Below are 22,279 nucleotides of genomic sequence, written 5' to 3'. Positions count from 1 at the left end.
CTTTTCCTAAATTAAGGTGTGTAAGCCTTTCACAGCCTGAAACTGTGGCTGTGATCCGGACTAGTTCACTTGCCCTGGGGATGGTGTCAGCTCCTCTTGGTGTTGTCTGAGCAGGAGAGTCTTAGAGAAACAATCTGCTCTATGTCTCTGGAGAAACAGCAAGAGATCTTGTCCACTGTATAAGACAGCCACATAGCCTAGTAAATAGGGAACCACCGTGTCTATCAGTAGGCCACAGGCTTTAGCAGTAACTGAACAATAGCCTTTGTCCAGACTAGCTGTAATCTGCCTGGAGCTTGAGTTAGCTTATTTAGCTGTAACAGCAGTTTTCTAACAACCAAGTGACTATTACCATCCTTGTCTGAGCTTTAGTTTCACTTTGTGCAAATGAGTGTAACATTTAGTGTTATCCTAAGTGTGACAGATTTCCCTCCCTAATAGATGGGACTAGCAAGTCATTATTCCATGCTGAGTGAACTCCCTGTGACCCTACATGGTGCTGTTTTGCTGGAGAGCTATTTTATTCTGTGTATGTGAAAGGTGTTTGTCTCCATAGCAAATGCTGTGCAGAAGTGGCAGTTCTTATTTCTTATCTTTTTATTATATAAAGTTTTTATTTAAATGGGCTTGTAGACAGAGCTAAACGAAGAAGACTCTCTGGAGTCCATTAATTAACAGCATTATGTCATAAGAGTGCAGTAGATCAGTGCTTTGCAAGTGTTCTCTCAGCATTACAAAGTCTCAAAGCACAATAATTTTGCTTTAGTTAAGAAAAATCCGGCTCTCTAGGATTGCTGTCTGCTAATAACGGTTCTGCTAATGCACAAAACTCGGTGATCTAGTTATTCCTGCCTTTTATTTGAAAGTTTATGTAACAGCAAGTCAGAGTTTCTTTTCAAAGTGTTTGAATGGTATCTCTTCAAGGGGTCAAGCAAGAAACTGGAGATAATAGAACAATACCAAATCAGAATCAGCTGCTTTCAAGGGCATCCAAGGGTTATAGTAGCCTGAGTGTGATTTGGGAACTGAGGGGTTTCTCAGTAGCCTGAAACTAGTGTAGTAAGAGAGGCAAAGATATAGGAGGGAACTTTTGTACAGAAATAATAGGGCTGTGCTGGCTGCTGCTAATATAGGAGCCTTATCCTTCCTGGTGCTCTAGGTTGGTTTATGCTGGAGAAGCTATCCTGTATATCTATTCACTGAAGATTATAGCTGTGCTGATGAAACAGTATTTCTGAAACCCTTCTAGCTGCATCAAGCAGTACAATATACTATATAACCCACATAGCCTCTCTTTTTCTAATACAGGTGTAAACATGTGAGTGCTTTTAAATTGTGGATGCAGTGTTCAAACTAAGAGGTGGGGGAGAAGTTCGCATCCATTAACCAACCTACAAAAATCAAAGTAGTAAAACTTACATAGACACTCAGAGCCTATAATTCTTTCAGCTGCATATTATCCAAGGGAATTTATATACATTTACCAGTGAAGCATCAGCCAGGAAATTTGTCTGTTAAAACCAGCCTTTTCAAAACATTATTATTTCTCTCTATCGACCATGCAGAGAGTTTGGGGCACGGTCAGATGGTACAACTGAGCTGCTGAGATAGCTCACCGCTGCTGAAACAAGAACTCCCTGTCCCCGCTTTACCTGTTCTCTGCTGTTGCACCCTCTAGGAGGATGGTGCGCTCTTGTCCCCTCTCCTTTGCAGCACCCATCTGTGCCCTCCCAGAGCCAGTTAACCTCTCTGGGCTGTCAAAAAAACATTTACTGCTTGCTTAGCCTGTGAAGACTGACTTTAGAACCTGGAAGATGGGAGGAGGTGAGGTCTGCATGCCCGACTCGTTTCATACTATCATTTTCAGTCAAAGTGGTCTAGAGATTTCACCTTGACTTGTTAACCACATTTGATTCATGTTTATTCAGCTGGGCTAACTTTCCTCCTTAGCAATGCCCTATAGCTGCAGCCCATTGATGTTATTTGGGCTGCTTCATACTATCAGAAAAAAGATCTTCAGGAGCTCTGACAGCGGGTTGTGATATTTGCTGGAGGAGAGAACAAAATAAGACAACATTAAAATGGATGTTTGAGTTGTGAGCATACAGCAATTTGCATAAGCTTCACAACTTTTTTGCTGTGATCAATGACAAGTAAAGTATATGATAGCAATGCATCATGTTATCTAACTGAGAGATGAGGAAAGACGATCCACAGACAATTAATGTGGTTTTCTTATCCAGACTGTTTCCTTTTAAATACTCTCCTCAGCATTTGCCCTTATAGCTCTGACTCCGGTCTATAAACCAGAGCTGTTCTGGGGAAGAGGTCTGCTGAAAGTGGCACTGTAAGTTTATCTTCTAATAGCCGAGATGATACATCCTAGGCAGCCTAGGCAGGAGCATCAAAGCACATCATTGTGCTGCAGGGGTGAGATTAGAAGTGTTTTTATGCTTTGCTGGATTATTTAGTTTACAATCTTTTAGCTAAAACCTAACCTTATCTCTTGCTGGATAAATCTTTCTTTGTCTCATTTGTGGTATCTCTGTTTACTGTGGAGGTAGGGTTGGCCATATGAGGGAGGGGTGCTAATTTGCAGATATCACAAACACTTAATAAGATAGAGGACAGATGAGAGGAAGCCTTAACCCAGACATGCGATTGGGTCCCTAAGGACTGACAAAATATCTACAGAAAGCCATTATTAGGGCTGGTATCACTTAATGCTGAGTTCTGAGGGGAAACTGTCTTTTAGTAGGTATGAGCCTCTTTCCCAGTTTCCCTTCTCCTTCCAGGAGCTATTAGCTGAAATGTCCCCTACTGTTAATGTTAATCCTGAAGTATCAGGCTATCTAATCACATTAATTCATGCTATGAGTAAACTATATTAAATGCTCCTCTAAGTCCAGAGCCTTGTGAAAAGAGGTCTGTGCACTTCTCTGAAGTGCATCCCAATCTCAGAGATTTGCATGGTGCCATTGTGAGAGTCAGTCTGTCTTTCATCAAGAGCTATTGTTTCCCTGAGGAGCTCTGATAGCTGCAATCTTTATCCACATAGGAGAAAGAAATCATTGCTCACTGGCCCTGGAAGGAGCTTTTGTGTGGCCGGTCACGCAACCAGGAAAGAAAGAACGGTAATTATTCTGCAGCAATTTTTTTTTTTTGGTGACATGTTTTTTTCTTGTAGGTTCCACGATTTCTTCTGTAGTTCCCTGCTGCTGCTGAGATCTTTCCAAGTTGAAGAAGGACTGGCAATAGCCAGAATATAGAGGCTGATGAAACAGAGCTAGCTGGCCAGAGATGTTTGAGGTACGCTTGGCTGCATGTGCCACAGAACTGAGAAGACTGTGACCACCATATCCTAAAGAAACCAAATAAAGTTATATTTTCAGGATATGTTAGAAGTACAGTAAAGTATATTGTATTCATGAAATTACTTTTACATGTAAATATTAATAATAAAAGGGAAAAAAAACACTCAGAGGACACTTCTTACTTCTGTTACATTGCAATGAGATAAGGCCTGGGTAACATTTTGCTGGATTTATTCCTGGCCAGTCACACTAAAATTATTGAAAGAGGTTGCAGGTTTCTTTAAGAACTCACAAAGCAAAGCAAGGATTTTCTGCTACTAGTTTTTTTAAGTACTCTCACAAAGTCTTAAGCACTTTCACAGTCTTGCTCTCAGTTTCTCTTTTTTATGCTGTTGAACTTCTTGGCCTTGCAAAACAAGATGGCAATACATTTTGAAAGAATTTTTCAGCCAAAGAATTGTTCTGCAAATATGACTTTTTCTAAATGAGACTTTCTCATCTGTATATTTATTTAATCCTACATATGTATAAAACAATCTGTCCGGAAAAGCATGTGGAAGGTTTTTATAATATTGATTAACTATGAACGCTCTTGTAATTATATCATTTCTGCACTTAACATCCTTAGGGTCACATTGACTTTACAATATCTTACCAAAATCATTCTTGATAAAGAAAGCCAAGTTCACAAATGTTATGTCAAGCAACCTTATTGCCCAGTCTAAGTTCATCCCACTCAAAGAAATCAGTACACTACAAGTCTTTATTGTCCTATGTCCTGTTGTTCAGCTAAATATAGCTATTAATTGGCAGCAAAAGTAAATCATTCCTACTGCTGTTTCTGTTTCACCAGCTAATACAGATTCTACCACTGTGGCCTCTCAAGAGCTCTGTTTCTTTTGATACTTGTTACAAGAGTTAGCAGAAGCTTTCATCTGATGAACAAAAGCCATGTTTAAGAGTACCACCCACTATCTACCATTTTGCATCGAAGTTCTCCATGAGGTCAGATGAGTGGTTTAGCTTGTATGACCCTCTCTTTGTCTTAGCACTAAGATTAGAAGAAAGACATGGGATATAAGGCAGTGGAGTTCAGGTTACAGTATAAAGTGTATTTTTAAAGCCAAAGGATAAAATCATATATTAGGCTCTTCAAAAAGGAAATAGTGTATTTCCATAGTACAAGAAAAATGGGAAGGATTGGAAATTATTTCTATAGAGGAAAAGTGTATTGCTGTTAGGGAAAAGAAGCAAGCAAAAACTATAGCGCAAAAGAGGAAAATCGTAACCATTTGAATATAACACTCCAGATGACATATTGGGTACTGATACGTTCCAGAAGTACATGAACAATCTGGGAGCCGAGTACAATTTCACAGATCCTGAGCAATTGCGTACGGTCTGTGAATAATCGCCTTGTAGCATAGCTGAGTGCTCCTCCTTCCTCAAGAGGCCTTTGATGACACAAAATAATGCTTATGGAAGGAGTCATTGATGGGAAAACTCAGTAAGACCAATATCACAAATCAAAATGAATTAACAGAAAACCTTGGATCTGGCAGATCTGAATCCTAGCTGGATTTGACCATTGTGGTAATTAGAAGCAGGCTTCAGCATCTAGCCTAAAGAAACAGCAAACCCCTTCGCTTTGAATACTATCTGCAAAATGTGATGATGCTCTTTGCATACCCCCATCCCTCCTCAGAGATAAGAGGCAATGTGTATCTTGCCTGGGAAAGCAGTGAAGTGCAAATTCTTTAGCAGAGAAATGGCTTTTGTTGTGAGGGTACACTTTCTGAATTTATTCGGCGCTGAAAAAGACTATACACTGTTAGCTGAGCCTTAGACTGCTTTGGGTAAAGACTGCCCATTTAATCCAAATCATCTCCAGACAGCTTTCTCAGGACAAAGCTTTGAGACCTGGAAAGGAAAAGTACATTGTGAGACAATGAATCACATATCTACATTTTCCTCACTAAAACAGCTTATATAGTTATTTAAAAGATGGCAAACAACAGGTTTGAGTCACTGCTGAACAGCTGGATTATAAAATTACTAATCTAAGGACTAATTGCACTGAGGGTTTATTATATCAAATTGTATTAAACGTGCGTACTTTATTTGTTGCCTAATAGAAATGAAATGATTTTTCCTGGCACTTCCCACTCATACCTTGTATCTACTACCGCTAGCGACATAAAAAAGAGCTGTAGTAATAAAATTTTAAATATTCTTACTGTAATCTCTTGCTTGCAGGGCTAACAGTGATAAACACAGAAATCTTTGTAAAGTATTACATGTCTTGAAGGATGATCTGCAAGAAAAGAATTGAAGTAACAATACCATTATCACAAATTGCAAACCTCTTCAGAATCATGTTTGGCAGCAAATTATAGACTGTCTGCAATGTTCTTTCTGCAGCTGTGAACTATTTGAACATGCAACCTTAAATGAAAGGGCAGACATAAAGATGGGAAACACAAGTAAAATATATATACAACATAGAGGCATTTACACTGTGCACAGGGGGTTGGCTCCTCTGTGGCCAACAACCATCCTTTCCTCATTCAAATTCAGCTTTGTTTCACTTCTGAAAAGGATTTAGGCTAATTTGCTAATGAAAACTTTTTTAAAAAATTAATAATTACATTTTTTCAAAGCAACCAAAAATCTATGTGGCAGATGATAGACTTTGCATCCTCTTCTCTAGGGGATACTGTATCTATCAGAGTTACTCTTTCATTTCATTTACTGTTATCTTCTCCTGATTGTCTGTAGCTTGTTGATTTTTCACAGCTGGACTTTCAGAGGCACTGAATTCCCACTGGAGCTCCTGAGATTAAGTGTGATTTGCAGGTAACAGCTTTGGAAATCCAGTGGATTATCTAGATGATTACAGAAGGAGATGCTGGAATTTTGTCTTCCACATTCATTCATTTCAGCAAAGGTCTGGAAATTTCTCAGCAAATGTCAGAAGTGCTGAAATAATCAGGGGAAAAGCAACTCAAAAGACTTAGTAGTAGAGGGAGGAGTATCTCAAGGAGCGTGGGGCAGTTTCGGTAAGGTTATACTTCCGTCTAGGTGCTCAAATCCCTTTCAAAGTCCAGGCCACTGGCTGCATTTCTTGGTGATGCTGTACCTGCTTTAAATGACTTTCCTCAGGCAAAATAACTATACAAATCAGCATAGTTAAGAACTGTCTTTGCCTCTGCGGGGAAGAAACTGGATCCTCCAATACCAATACCAGCTGGGGTTTTCTCGTGCTCTTTGATGCTTGGCTGAAGACTGTCTTCAGAAAGTGCTCAGTCACTTTGTCATAGTGCAGAAACAAGGATGCTAGGGGCTATCTCAGGCTTTTCAAAACCTACTTCTGTCATATGCGAAACTCGGAAAAGCAGGAAGTGCACGTTAAAACACATCAGCATAGGGCTGGTAATAGTCAATGGGAGTCACCCGCATACACTGCAGAGTCATGTGAAAGAGTAATGCTTCTGGCAGGAGCTGGCAATCCTTTATACTAATAGCGGTTATGTAGGCTCTCAGTTAAGGTGCTTCTCTGGGTGAGTGAACGTAATGGATGCTCTACGACTGCTAAGTGTCTCTTTCCTTCTCTTACTCGCATTGCTCTGGTAGAACAGCGATAATGTCAGTGCCTTCAGGTGTCTGGTGAACATAATTGTTAGCAGAGACAAATCTGAAATTGTCTGAGTCCCCAGATCATCATGGATTTATTACATGATTCAAGCTCAAAATCTTGTGATGGGCAAAAAGGAAATACACTTTAAGCACAGAGCTAAGAATTTATTGCTAGTATAATTGAAATCTTAACAATCCAATGAAAATTTTTCATTAGTTCAGGTCTAAATATTACAGAAAAATAAAGAAAAAAAAGCAAAGAATACTGTTAAAGAAGAAGTCTTAGTAATAATATTACAGCTAAAATGATTAAACACACACTTGTAGTATCTAGCCCCTTTTCCAGTGCTATGCAACGCCTTCCACTGCTCTTGGTCCTAACATGGATGACTTCAGTGTAAGTGAAGTGTTACCAGGATCCCCAAGTCGTTTGCCAGAAAGAGTATAATGCTGATGGTTTCTTCTTTCTCTCTCTAGGATCCAGGTGGAGTCAACTTTATATGTTTGCTTATATGCTTTACACCTTCGTTTGTGGTTCCACTTTACATCTGAATTTCCTATAATATGGTATGTATTACATATTTTAGATACTTGTTCTTTGCTCTCTTTGCTACTCCTAGAATATGCTTTGTCCAGCTCCCAGATCGGTGTTTCTTTAGCTGACCATTGGTAAGTTGTTCATAGCCCTCGAGTCTGTCGTGTCAGCCTGTGCCCTTCTTTTATCATCCCATGTCTGCACTCCTCTGTGCTGTGCGCTATGTCCCGACGTTCAGGACCACCACTAGCACGTCAGCCCTGTATTCCTCTGTGCTACATAACTGTTAGTCATAAATATGTCATTCTGAGGAAAATAACGGTTTGTTGTGACTATCAATGTAAACATTACGGTTGTACCATACAAATATAAGCAAAAGTAAAACAAATTAGGCATAGCCACTGGTCATCAGAAAAATTGCCAATATGGATAAACAAGCGAAAACAAAGTTCCAAGTGGATTCAGACAAGTTCAGATAAAGTAAGCCTGATGAACCTTAGTCCTGAGGCCTCATAAACTCAGTAGAAAGCCTGTGGTCTGCTACTAGCAGTTGACAATACTGCATTTACCGTGCTGCAGGGCTACATGTGGTGGTACTTGAAACGTTTAATCCTCTCAGGAAAGCTTAGTGCATGTGCCTCACTCTTCATCCTCAACTTCATCCTCCTTTGTGATACAGTCCCTCCCCGAGCTGTTACCTCACTGGTATATAGACGCTTGCTTTTTGCCACATTCTGCTGCCTCGATCCTTAGTGGCAAGGCAGATTTTTAACTTGGTAATACCAGGCTCGTTTCCTGGGCTTTTCCCCTTCTCACTCAAGTGGGCTCCTGGCTGCTGTCTTTTCTGAGTCGCCTTGCTGATGTCAGCCTTTTCCCTCTGCTCCCCATATTTGCCCAGGATTTCCAAAGTGTAGGCTGCAACGATTGTAGACATTTCCATGTGAATTGCATTCATGGTCATCCCAAATCCTGACTCCTTTGAAGGGTGAGCAGAGAAAAGAGCTCAGATCACATGTGGGGTGGAAAGACTACTTAACTCCTCACACTTATATGGGATGGACCACTGGAAGGTGATCCCGCATCTGCAGGGTAGAAAGGCCCTCGCAGATTTTGGCTGTGACAAGCTAGAGAAGGAAGTGGTATAAAGATGGGTGTAGAGCGACTTTGAAATCATCGCTCTCATGCTGCATTAACCTCTCCACGGCAGAAGGTGCTTATCAGGACCAGTTTGGTGCACAAACAGTTGCATACCACATGGATATAATATAGTAAGCTAACAGTAGCATAATAATAACATTTCCATTTCTAAAATGAAAGTGTGTTAGGTATACACAAAAAATCCAAAGAGGAAGGAAGGAGAAGCTGACTAGTCATTCGAATGCTGAAGGGGGAAGAAAGACAAGATTTTCTAACAGATAAAGCAGTTCAGGAAACACAACTGAGAAAAGGTTATTATCTTTTTGCCCATCGATCTGCATTTCTGAAGCAGCTAGCTGCTTGGATGTAGGAGTGAGGATAGCAGATGTACCACGGGCCATTAGACTTCTAGAAGTGGAAAAATAAGTGCCCAAGAGGTCTAGTCCACCAGCAGAATAGTTAATAAAGAAGTAAAAGTCTCTAGGACACTCTCAGAGAATTCAGATCAGACTAGCTTCTCTGTAAAGTGCACAGAAATGGCAGCAAAGGAGGTCAGAAAAATTCTGATCAAAATGTGACATTCAAAATTCATTGGATCTGCAACACTGGCTGGGAACAAATGTTGCACACATGAAAAGAAGGCTTCTGAGAAACTCTGGGAACTTGTGTTTGGGTTTAGCATGTGATCTTTAATTCAAATTACTTGCAGGAACCTGTCTCATTAAAACAGAATACTTAGAGGGGCTGTCTGAGACACAAATATTTTCTTTAGTCAGCTGGTAATGTAGGTGCTCAGCTGACAGAATAAGTTAAACTTCCTGAGAGTCACATTGGCAAAGCAGAAATTGTCAAACGCTCCAGGACCACTCCAGGTTTCAGCAGTCAGCTGTGCTGCCCCTCCGAGAGCTGGACTTCATTGCTACTGCTTTGTGCTAGAGATGCTGGAAGTCCTTTCAGGCACTGTGGGCAAGTCCATCTCACGCCTCTGCCCACGGCAACCTGTAATACAGCCCTGCCATGTCCATGGGGAGGAAAGGGAAGCTCTATTCAGCCCTTTCTCAAGGATGCTGGCAGGGAGAGGGGACCTAGGGGGCAGCCATTCTTCTGAAGACAAAAATAGCTATTGAAAGGGAAGACAATTACAAAGCTAAACTGGTAGAAGGAATCTGTGCTTCTGTGTGCTTTCTTGGAAAACTTTCAAAGGCTTTTTAAGCAACTGGCATGAAGCTTTCTGTTGGCTATGTCTCTTTTGAGAATCATCTCCCATTCGTAATTTTACATTTCATCCTTCTAATAGAAATATTGTACCCCTTAAAAGCACAGGCTTGCTTGGCAAGAGAATGGAATTAAGATCTGGCAACATTCGTAGGGGTCTGTGCATTATTCGTGCCCTGTGTGTGCCAAACTGCCTCAAAAAAGGTATCCTGAGGTGAAAATGCAGATCTGTCTGTAAGGTTGTTCCAGTCCTTGGCCTTTCTACTGGTCAGGTATGAAATTAATTTGGGTTGTTATCATGGTTCCGATACTGATATCTGTCTAGAGGGTGCAGCACATGGCCAATAACCTAATTTCACACTCACACTCGTTAGATAGTAAGATTAGATGACTATCATCCTTGGCTGAATTTAAACCAGCAACCATGACCATGATTCAGAAGGCATTCTTATTAGGAAACCATTTAAGTGTGTGTTATACTTTACATATGCTTCTGCTTCACTGAAGCCAGTGGGATTTCTGCCTGTACTTGAAAGCTCCTCTGAATAAGGATGGATTTAAGGGTGTGTTTAAGTACTTTTCCAAAAGTGGAACTCCAAGTTCTAGCTACAGAATGCTACTTGACACTTCCTCTTCCATTTCTTTCTTGATGCTTTGCACGACCTCAGAGCTGGAAATTTAGCCAGAATTTTAGCTAGAACTAACTAAATCTCAGAGGTGGTGAACTGGGCTGTACACCAGCACCATCCAGACTGGCCGCCTCAGCATATACTTAGGGTTTCCCTATGCTGTAGCAATCCCAGGTGCCAAATTGCCTCTGAAACAGCTGAAAATAAATCAGAGTAGGCCTGAGGCTTCTCTACTCTCTTCAGTCATCTTTTTAGCTAGCTAGGCTACATCTGCAATCAGCGGAGAAAGAGTAGGACAATAAGCTAGACTCCTGCTTAGGCTCAGTTTTGGGAGAAGCTGGTGTCTCTCCACTCAGTATAGCCAAAGTCTAATTAGACATGCTAACGGAGTTGCCTAAAATTGTGTGGTTGTGAGCATCCCTCCTGTGTTCCCAGTCGCACTTGCATGCCAAGCCCAGCTTGAATAATCTGGGCCTCTGTATTCTATTAACAATCGTTTAAGCTCTTCCATCTTCTCTTTTGAATGTAATCTATTTTTCATAATGCAAACATGAAGTACATAATTGAATGCATATGTTTTGGGAGTAGGGAGTCTATGGGAATGCCAAATAAATCAATAAAGGTTTAGCACATCATTTTTCATTTGCTGGGATACCATGAGGCATTTATGCATGCCTTTTGGTGGGGAAGAAGAAAAAAAGAGGAAACCCATTATAAATGTATAGCAAAATTTAATTCGAGAGGAAGAGTTTGCATCTGAATTTCATGAAGTCTATTAATATTTTGGTCTTCTTTAGGGTAATACGATTATGCCATTCCCAAACTGATTGTTTCCAAGCAACGATGCGGATCCCTGTATATGTTTGCTTATCTCTTTAGTTTGCTGCTGAACCAGAGAGGCTTTCAAAAATAGCTGCGCAACTGATGATATCAGGTGCCATACATAATTTCAAGACTGTGATATTGTTTTAAAAAGATGTTGCATATTTTCTGTCTTTGGAAGTTTTCTTAAAAAGTGCATTGGGGCTTATGTAAGGTATTGGCAAGTGATTTTTTTTTTCAGAATAAGGGGCATAGGGATATGATACCCAATGCCACCAACGTGGCATGATCCAATATGTCATTTTCATTTGGACACTAAGCTGTTGAAACTTTACTGTGGTCAGAGGATAAAATAAAATTGCTCTCTCAGAGGAACAAATCCTAAATTGCAGCTATGAATAACAGTGCAGGTCTTTAGAAACGGTGGTTCAGCAAGAAATTGCTTTTCAAATGTTCTCAAGTGTGACTGTCTAAAGGGCCAAATCTTCCACGCTTTGCTAATTGAAAGCTCCCTTCATGTATTATAAGGGAATGCACAGTTACATAGCTGTGTATAATAAATAATAAATAGCCAGTTGCAAATGGCATTGTTATTTTATATTCAGAAATCTACAAATTGTGTGGAAATTGTGAAAGGTGCATTAAGAGGAAATTAGAGTATTTTCCCCCTTTCATGCCTGCTTTTGGCTTTGATGACATCATGGGATAAATACGACTTAGGAGCCAATGTTTACTATTTTGGCTTTCAAAAAGGCTGCCTTAAGAGCTCAATTGTTAAATGGCATTAATGCATTTTCTTTAGAATAAGACAATTTAGCACTTACACATAATTTAATATAAAAAAAGGGCTTTATAGAGTTCTCTGATAGCTACATGAAGTATATAATGCAGCTCTCTGTACCTCTGAATTTCCGTAAAAGGAAACTGATCACCTCAGAAGAGAACTCTATCTGCTATTTAACAGTGCACAGCAATGAAGCACAAAGTTTAGGACTGGAAGTGAAAAATACTATTATTGGTAGAAATTTCAGAAAGAATTCATTGGGGCAGAATGTAATTACCAACTGGATGGAATGCTGTGATTTATATTTGTGCTCATGTGAAAATGCTTTGAGACGATTAATAACCGGTTCAGTCTGTTATATCCATAACAACACTTCTGGCAGGGCACAATAGCACTGTAATGATCTGCCACTCGGGCTATTATATTATTGGATACATAAGATCTCCTGCATTAAGCTAGCTTGGAGTCTCTGGGAAAGGGAGCAGGCAGATGCTCCTCCGATACTATTTGCATTGCAGTATTCTCTGTTACTATTTGCACTGGAGTGTTACCAGAGGTCCTGAGAGGGATCAGAAGGCTCTGAAGCCCTTGGTGGGCTAGACATTGTACAGTACTTGAAAGGAAAGATGCCTTTCCCTTTCAGAGTTCACGATTTAATTATATGATGGGAATCAATAGACACATAGAGCAGAGTAGGAGGGGTGCATCACAACAGTTGTTACACTTCCTATAATAAACGCCAGTCAGAGCCCTTCATCTGCCTACATCTCTTAAAAGATAACTGTTCGATAGAAAATGAAATTATCTTGTGTGTAAGTTGAAGAGAGATAATTTCTTCTCATTTGTACTTCTTTAGCAGCCAAAGATCTATGGAGCTCGTGCCGTTCGGAGGCAATCCTTGGCACAGTGACTTGCAGTCGAGATGAGTCAAACATAAAGAGAGAGGCCTTGAACATATCACGAAGAATGTGACGTTTTTCACCTTAGTTTGGCTCCATGAATTCCTGGCTGCAGTGAGGCAGTGAGGAAAAAGCTTGATAGGCATGATAATTTTCTGTTCCTTGGCTGGATTAATCGGGGTGCAGGATAACTAAATAGAAAAAACAAACTGAGAAAGACGGTACATATGTAAGAGACGACAGGGTAGCAGAGAATGAGGCAGAGATTCAGGTAAGGAGAGTGAAGCTGGGATGAAGACTTCGGAGGGGTTTGTGAAAGGCCTATGAGCAGAGATGGAGACCCTCCAAAGGGAAATTAGCAGTATAATGACACCCAATATCTGACCATCTTTGGAGACTCTTTGCGTTTGTTTCAGCCACCTTGGGTCTCCTGGCCTCGAGGCTGGTATTCCCTGTGCTGAACAACGGGACTTGACATCTACATGCAAAATTACATGGCTTCTCAAAGGAGAAAAATCACGTGCAGGATTTTCTCCAGGGCTAGGGAAAGAAACGAGTATCTGTCAGATAAGGGAACAATACAGCGAAAGAAGCAGCAAACATTTTGTCGTAAAAGCAAAAAATCTTTATAAAGTCACCAGGGTCACATTCGACCTGTCTGGCGCTGATGCAGATCTGGAAAGGGAGCCCAGCGATACCGAGCGAGGTACCTCCTTTTACACCAGTGGAACGGAAAGAAAAACTCGGCTCGATTACCGAAGTTCGCCCCTCACGGAGACAGCAGCGGTGAGCAGCTGGGCGGTTTGAGCGGACCCAGAACGGGCTTTATTTCGCGCGTGCCACCCGTTGAGGCCTCCTTCCTCGCCTGGGTGCACGCTGCCCTGTGTCTTTCCCTTATTTTTGTGCTTTGCCCATGTTCACGTCTCCTCCCTCCTCCCCCTTGGCCAAGCCGCCAGGCTGCAAGATGCGAAGCGTTAAGGGGGGAGGGGGGGGGAACCAAAGCAAATCAAACCAAAGCACAACCCCAAACGAATTTCAGATTGCCCTTTTCAAAGGGCACGAGAACAAAACGGAGCCTTGGCTGTAAAGGAGAGAAAGACGCGCGTCAGGAAGCCGGCTGACGCTCGCGGCGCGCTGCGGGGCCCGCGGCCGGCGGCGGCCCTGGCCCGGGGAGGCGCCTGCCGTCAGCGCGGCGGCGGCCGCCGTGAGGGGGGCGCCGCGAGGGGCCGCCGGCCGCCATTAGAGGGCCGCCCTGCCGCCGCCGTGAGGCGCCGCCGCCAGCCGCGCTGACGGCCGTTTCCCGCCGGCGGCGGCGGGCGGGCGGCGGGCGGGGCGCGCCCTGTCCGTGGTGCTGAGGCGCCGGTGGCCGCCGTCAAGAGAGAAAATCCTGGAGTGACATTTTCCTGCGGGCTACGTGGGCTTTCACCTTGAACTCCTGCGCAACAGATGTGTGCCAGCCTGGGTGTCCCTCTTTTAGCCCTCCTAAGAAGCCAGGGGGATTAATTAAAGCCGGAGCGCCCGCAGGTGAACGGCTCTGCGCGCGTTGGCGGGGGCGACGGCGCTTTTGCTGTTTTGCCTTTGTCACTTGCTCGCACCGGACGGAGGATTAGCTCAACACCGGAAAATGGCTTCTGTTTCCATTTGTTTATGTATTTCTTTTTAATTTTTAGGATAGCTGCAGAAATAATGAGAAACAGCAGGGACCAGGCAGCTGACTGAGACTGATCGTTATGTGTATTCGGCTGATGATGACCTTTGAGGAAAGTGGGTATTTAATTTTTACTGCTGTTGTAAAGGCACAGACAAAGTCCTGACCTTTCGGATGCAGGGTGACCACCATGAGCATCCCACCGAGAATTAATTACGATTGCCTGGAGCTGCTCCAAGAAGCATTTATGGGAGTACTATAAATGTGGTAAAAGCGATCAGTATGCCTGGGAGAAGCCATGCCATGTGCCCACTGTGATATCTAAAAGAAGCTCAGACTTGTCGGCTTGTTTTTTTGTTTCGCTGTTCATTAACAAGGCGGAAATAGGAGAGGCAGTGGTTGAACTGCAGGGCAAGTGCTTCCCGCCGTACTGCTCCCCGCGCAGATGCTTTTGTGTTAGATTAAGGGGCAATGGATAGAACTAGGCAGAATAAAAATCAAATGTCTCCCCAAGAGACAGGGCACGGTGCAATGCTCTGAGTGCACAAAGCAGAACGCGACAGCTCCTTCCAGTAGCCTCCTATACATGTAGAGTAGAAGTTAACAGAAAGCTCCACACAGGAACTCTGTACAAGCAGTTTTTTTTAAGATTCAAGGTATGCTACGATGCCTTTGTACTTCAGCATCCAGCACAAAGCTGGGGCTATTAGTCACGTGGGAGTTTGCAGTCCTTTCCTCCAGAGATCGGTTTAAAGATGGAAAATTGTATATGTGTAGAAAGTTTAGGCAGAAGTAATTCATATAAGAGATGATGAATTTGTCAGATTCTTTGCCAGGAGAACTGGAATTGAATACAAAGGTTTGAATAAAAATTGTAAAACCATCTAAATTTGTGTTGGAGAAGGATTTAATTAGGAATGATGATGAAAAAAACAGAAATGTGGATTAACCTAAAATGGAAAGAGCAGCCAAGTTACAGCAGATGGCTTTTTCTTGTTCTTAAAGTGCCTCATAATCAGGAAAATATGCTGTATAATGAAAGTTGTTTCTAAACTGATTTTTTTTTTTTTTGGTAAGGTTTCCCATGAGGCACGAGTTGAAAAGGAGAATCAAAAAAAACAACTGCAGACAGTCTGTATTGAACTGTTTTGGTTCCTGAGTTCCGGAGGTCAGTTTGATGTATGGTAGGAAAGACAGCCATCTCAGATTCCAGTTAAAACTAAATGAGCAGATAGCCTTTATTCCTCCCTTCCGCCTTGCCTCCCTGAGCATCTACATTTCATAAGGGCTCTATTGCTCTGCTTCTCTCATAGAGCTTCCCAATCATCCTTTCTGTGGATTAACTAAGATTTCTTTATTTTGACAGGTGTTTTGTGCTGTCCTGCTGAGGTTGCTAGTTCTTTCTCTCCTGTATCAGTTAAGGATTCCTTCTCTAATGTTATTATCCAAACAACAGATTTTTCTACAGTGCAGTATCTGCTGTTAAGATTTTCTTAAAATCTTCCCTTTACTCTATTTGTGGATTCCTTTCTACCCAAAATAGGAGGGGGAGGAGGGGGAAGGGAAGCAGAAGAGACAGCATATTGTATATGACATATGCTTGATTTCCCAGTAAAGCTTAATTACCGTACGGGGTTTTGCACTCCTGTTCCTTTTGATGCACTGAGCATTCTTAGAGTGCACTGCAAAGCCTATTGCCTATTCCATTTTGAATGCACTTGGGTAGGGTTTGCTTGTGCACTGGGGCAAATGAATGTGAATTGTATATGGGAATGGAGTTAGGAATGTAGTCGTCTTTCCTGAAGACTGTAGGCGTCTGTGCAGCTTTCAGGCACAGTTAAAACCCACAGAAGATGTTGTCTTTCCTGTTTTTTTAATGTAAAGATTAATCCTACAAAGAGTTGAGCATATCAACCCGGAAAGTACTGGTGAAACTTTAATCCCACAAGTAGCTCGACCAAAGGCCCTAAGATAACAGAAGGGCAAGGGAGCTTTGCAGTTAGCAGGACTGAACTCATGACTGATATCTGAAGAGATTGATGCCTCATGCTCTGTGAGTACACAAGTGTAATTGCAGTCAATGGGCGGCTTGGGATATAATGTGCAAGAGAGAGACCTAACACGGTGATTTATTTTCAGCTCCTCATATTAAAATGTGCATTGTGTTTTGAGGAAGAGAATGATTTCTAATGTAAAACATAGCTAAATTGTATTAGCTTCAGCCAAAAAGCGGTATAAAAGGTACAGAATATAAATGATAAAGTTATGTTAAGGACAATTAAAAATACACGTCACAGAACAAATCTGAGCAATATAGCAGTCTCAACTCCATTGCAAAGAAAGACTGTGATTTCAAGATTAAAAGTGTGTTTATTTGTGAAAATAAGCCCCCTTTTCTCTGTTTTCAAGCTCTATATTTTAAACTATCATCAGCTTCATCTCACCCTTAGCTAATTTCAATAACATTCCAGACTGCTGGGGAAGAGGAGTATCCTATTAGAAGAAGCAGTAGCAAGTAGCTGAAATATATCTTGTTAATTGAACAGTTTAGCTTTATATTTATTTGCTGAAAAATCCCCCAGTGGCATATTAATTATGCATAAAGCCTTGCCTTGTAAAAAAGTTGGTTGGTTTTCAAATACCCATCTCATCTCCTTTTATTTTTAGTAAGCTGTTCTTTCAAACTGACAGCATTTCAACTATTTTAATACTTTGATGAATATCTAACTTTCATTCTGATTATGGTTCAAAATTAATATCTAGTGTGTTTTTTGATCAAAACAGAATCGACGGTACTGCTGAAGCAGGAAATAGCTTTGCTGTTAATCTTGATCTTTATTCAGCTTTCCCTATTTGAGGCACCTTCTTTCACCAGAGCTGCTCAAAAGAGGAGTTCACTCTATAGTGTCTGGAGCTGCCAAAGGAAGAAACCTTTGGAGGGCTTATGGTGGAAGAGAATATTTAGAGTAATATAGCCGTTTGAGAGGGCTGGGGGAAGTAGTGAAGCTCCCTGAAGAAAGCTGAAGTCCCTCTCTTATACAGAGATCACTGACCAGTCCGTACTCCTTATGAAGTCTGAGCAAAACGTGGTCAACTAACTCATTGCGCATCTCTAAGCCAATATTTTCAATGAATACACTATTGCTAGATACATTATTGAGGTATACCAAGGAAGCATAGGGGAATGATAATATGGCATACAAGAGATGAGAGGGGGCCTTCCACTCTATGTATATTGATCCTCAGTCTTGCGGGCAAACACTCAAATATCAATTACTTACTGCATGCTCAAAATTGAACGGTCTTATGTGAATGCAAATTGACCTTTGCTTCCTGGTGTCCGAACTGCCCAGCTCTTTCACTGGCAATTCTCAAAACATCATTTTGTGTCTCTTGTACAAATATGTGTCATTTTCCAGATGCAAGAGAAAAGTAATCAACTTTAATATATCAAATACATGAACAATACAAAAGTGTTTAACTTCAGTTCCCTTGAAAATGCTGGCATAAATAAGAGTTTTACATTGCTATATGACATAAACAAGCTGGAGAAAACCTGACTAGATGACATTCCAAGCAAGCTGGAGAAAATTGGTCGGAAAACAGTAATCAGAGAATAATTGTCAAAGGTTTGCTGTTACACTGGAAAATGGTTGGCTGAGATTCTGGCTGGGATGTGTGCTGTGCTGGGTAATTTTTAACATTTTCTTCAGTGACCTAGATGATGAAATATAAAGTATATTTATTACTTTTGCAGATGTCACAAACCTGGTGGAGTAGCAGTCAAAATGATCTTGACAAATGAGACAGCTGGTCTGGAAAACAGGATGAACTTCAAAAAGGAGAATGCAAGGTCTGCATGTAATCTGGAAAAATCAAGTGCATTAATATAAGATGGGAAAGAGCTGACTAGGCAGAAGTTTTGCTGAAAAAGATGTTGAGGTTATAGCAACTCACAAGTTGAATATTTATCAACAGTGTTATACTATTATTGGAAAAGCACCCATGCTTGTGTCATCGCTGCTCTTCTGTCATATAACAGGATGTGCGCTTATCAGAGGACTCCTAAGGGGCCTCCTACATTGGGCCAGGGAAAGTTCGGTAGTGTTTTTGCTAGATGTTGTGCCCGCTTATACACACATTTGTCCCCTGCCATGAGAAGAATGTAATCCAATGGTAATCCTACAAATGATCATGCATGTTTAGAATTTGATTCCTATGAGAAAGACATTGAGGTCAGTAATTAAGATGTTCCAATGACAGTCTTTTTCTGATGAGTTTTGCATACTTTTATGGTTGAAACACAGTCCTTCACATCTGGCATATATTTTTTAATTTTTGATGGTACTCTCCAAGTTTCCTTGCTATAGAACGTGTGTCCCAACAATTCCATGAACGTTTGTTATTGGTACCTATTGTGATTTTTTTATAGTTGAGTAAAAACAAAGAGGGAAAATCTTTTAACATAGCTAACTCTGCCCTCACAGCTCTCTCTTTCAGTACTCTTCTTTCACCCTATCTTATACCATAGACTGTAGCTAATGTCCAAAGAGCTTGGACACTGCTGTGACATTGCAAGATCTTGAAAAAGGGTCTGGATCTAAAATCTTGCTGGATAAACCAAGGTATCTCTGATCCCTGTAGTTCCCTGCTGCACCTTCCTAAGGTTGTTCTGAACCTCAAAAAATGGCAATACCGTAGTTTTTGACTCACTTGACTGATAACTTCATTAGCCATGGCAAACCTAAAGCCTTGAGCATGCAGCAGAAAAAAGAAACAGAGAGAAACAGAGAACCACTCGATCCAGTTCTCAGAGTCCCAGCTATTTTTGTGAGTTTACCTTCCTTTCTGCATTTTCAGACTAGATCTTCAGTCTTTTTCCTTACTTAGCTTCAACCTATTAGTCCTTACTGTACCCTTCATACTACAGCTGCTAAATCATCACTCTCATTACTAGTTACAACTTTCTGTATTTCTTTTTTTTTAACATTCTCATGAACTTGGAATAATGTCTTTTGTGTGTTTATTTTTTAAAAGGGAGCTTCTTCAACTGACAATGTTGTCAAATCATTGAGAATCTATGTCCACTCGTGCTACAGATCACCAGTCCTTCTGATGATACCCTAACATACTGCTGTACCAAAGTGTCAGAGCCAGCAAAGAAAAATGAGTGTTTTACATGGCAAATACCTTTTATGACTTACGGTTAATGGACCTTACTATTAATTGGCAGAACTACAACTCTTGTTTAGTTGATGAAAGCAGCTGTCTTGAAAAGTCATTAGCCTTCCTTTTGTTCTTGTTTTTCTGCATTTTTTTCACAAGATTGATTACACGGAATGCTTCTTTGAACTTACATTGAATGTTTTCTTTGAGGATCTACTTGCATCTTTGTTTCATATATTTTGCTAGTTTTTCAGTATTCCAACAACACATATGTGTTAAAAGGAAAAACAAAAAAAAAAGTGGAATAGTTAATAGTCTCAGGAAAAGATTCCTGAAAAATATCAATAGTATGAAAATATCAATAATGAATATAATATTAAAAATATGAATAGTATGAGAAATACGTGCATAGACTTATGAAGGCTAACTAGTTATGCAGCAATGGAAAAGAAACTCCATTAACAGAAACGTAGTAACCCATAAAGGATCTTGTGTTGTGCATTTCATGTATCCTCTAACGGGCCTAAATCAATTACTTCAGTTAAGACATGGAGGCCTTTTTTATTGGGTGCGGCTATGGCTGGAGAGTAAGCAATTTATTTCAAAAGCTGATTCAGCAAGAAACTCTTCAGGGACCTATCAATGTTCCATTAATAATCAGAGATGCTGTAATGATTATCGGTGGCATTGTAAATCATTTCGCATAAGACTATTTATTTTAACATTACTCAGCAATGCTGTGTTTCCTAAAAGACAAAAAGATTTCCATATCATGAAGCCAGGTCTTCAGGAGTCAGCAACAATATGTGTAATAGACTTTCCAAATGCTATTTCTTCTTATGTTGTATTTTTTTGGTGGGAAGTTAAGTATTCAAGACAGGAAGGTCCTTATAAATTTGACCTAAGCCAGTGATAGCATGAGCAGATATTATGAAAATTTTATGCTGACTTCTGCTAATTCATCTTGACTTCAGTCTCCAATATCCCTGCATTTTCATTATCCTCTCAAAGCTGATTCTGTGTCCAAGTGAAATTAATAGGAGAAAGATCAATCCTGGACATTTCTTGATGTGTCAGTCCAATTCCGAATCCACTGGTTTTCCAAGACATGATTTCATTCAAAAACAATAACGGTTAAGACAAAAGTTGATTGAATTATTCATTACAGATAACAACCTTTTTTTTGGTCCCTTAATGTAAACTTAAAGCAGATTAAATATAAATGGTTTGGCAGATTTGCCTTATTTGCAAATTCTTAGACAAGGTCAAAATAGCAGTAAAAACTCTGTCTGAGTTCCATTTTTACACGACTTAGACATTGTTAAAATAGCTATTGGTGTCACAGTGTCACGAATACAGAGGAGAAAAATAAAGGTGAGAAGGGATCCAAGAGATTGGAAAGCAGGTAGAACAAAATAAATGTTCATTAATATATTGCATCACACAGGACACCTGTAGCGATGGAGCAGAAAAAAAAATTACTGGTAGTAATAGGTCTGTCTGAAAATAATATTTCTCAAACCTCAAGATCTCATTTTCAGTATGAAAAAGTATTACTGAATGAGTATTAATGCAGCAGTGTTTTAATAATGCTAGGTCATTTTCCATCAGTTTTATTTTACAGTCTCTGAAGAGAGATTGTAAGTCTGAAGAGAGACTTGCTACCTATACGTGTTAGGGAAAATAATCTCCTTTTGATTAGAATGGCTTTTCCTCAAAACCCAGAGACTATTCTTGCTTATGATTTTTGTCCTAGCAGGCCCTTATATTGAAGAAAAGACTGTTGCTTCCTTCTTTTAGGTTTGTGTTGCTTAATGATTTCTAATTTTCTGTTTGCTTTGCTAGTGATCTTAAAACTGTCACCATCTGCACTTAACAGTGTAAGAAAACCACTCTACTTATTGCTTTTTGCCATGAACCTTGAATGATTACAGCAGTGGTTTTCCACTGCTGCTTCTTAGCACTGTTGATATTAGTATCCTAAATAGAAATCATTTTTCTAAAATTAATATCAATATTGATTTTTTTGTGAAAAGGAGGTGATTGTGAACAAGCCTATGCCTTTGCTTTATTCTCCTATAAGGCAAAGTGTGCATAACTGAATGGAGGCCGTGGTACAGTTGGTCTTGAGTTCAGTAAACTTGCAGTTGCCAGACAGGACTGGGCACTTATTGACTTAAGATTGCGTTCAATGACCTCTATTTTCAGCTGTGATTACTTATTGAATCACCCTGGGCCACTGAAGTTCATTTGGCAATTGTTCCATTCCCCCCCCCCCTCCAAAATCGTATTCACGTGATAAAGTCCGAATTATTTTTTCAAAAGGGTTTGCGGCGGAGAAACAAAAGCCCCAGTTACAGGCATAACCACAAAGGACGAAACCTCGGCGCAGGAGGGCAGGGCACATTGTTCAGGCTATGTCAGCAGCTGCCGCTCTCACAGTGCAATCTGCCTGGGCAGGGCAAAGGCCCCCAGACCCTCCAGCCCCCCACCA

General features: G+C 40.7%; 1 long non-coding RNA gene across 4 annotated transcripts; it reads left to right on the top strand.

Moving 5' to 3' along the window:
* Positions 1-14,305: 14,305 nt before the first annotated feature.
* LOC104151597 (uncharacterized) lies at positions 14,306-21,018 on the top strand. 4 transcript variants are annotated; one of them, XR_011138691.1, is made up of 4 exons: positions 14,306-14,495; positions 14,642-14,735; positions 15,697-18,472; positions 19,657-21,018. It is a non-coding gene; the product is annotated as an uncharacterized lncRNA (long non-coding RNA). The 4 variants fall into 4 exon arrangements; XR_695816.2 differs by having other exon boundaries at positions 14,642-15,787; positions 15,986-18,472; XR_011138690.1 differs by having other exon boundaries at positions 14,642-16,672; positions 18,377-18,472.
* Positions 21,019-22,279: the final 1,261 nt, after the last annotated feature.

This window comes from Struthio camelus, chromosome 1, assembly GCF_040807025.1.
Source record: "Struthio camelus isolate bStrCam1 chromosome 1, bStrCam1.hap1, whole genome shotgun sequence".
In the NCBI taxonomy this organism is placed as follows: Eukaryota; Metazoa; Chordata; class Aves; order Struthioniformes; family Struthionidae; genus Struthio; species Struthio camelus.
Note: the sequence above shows the minus strand (reverse complement) of the source record. Positions and strands in the feature narration are given on the sequence as shown.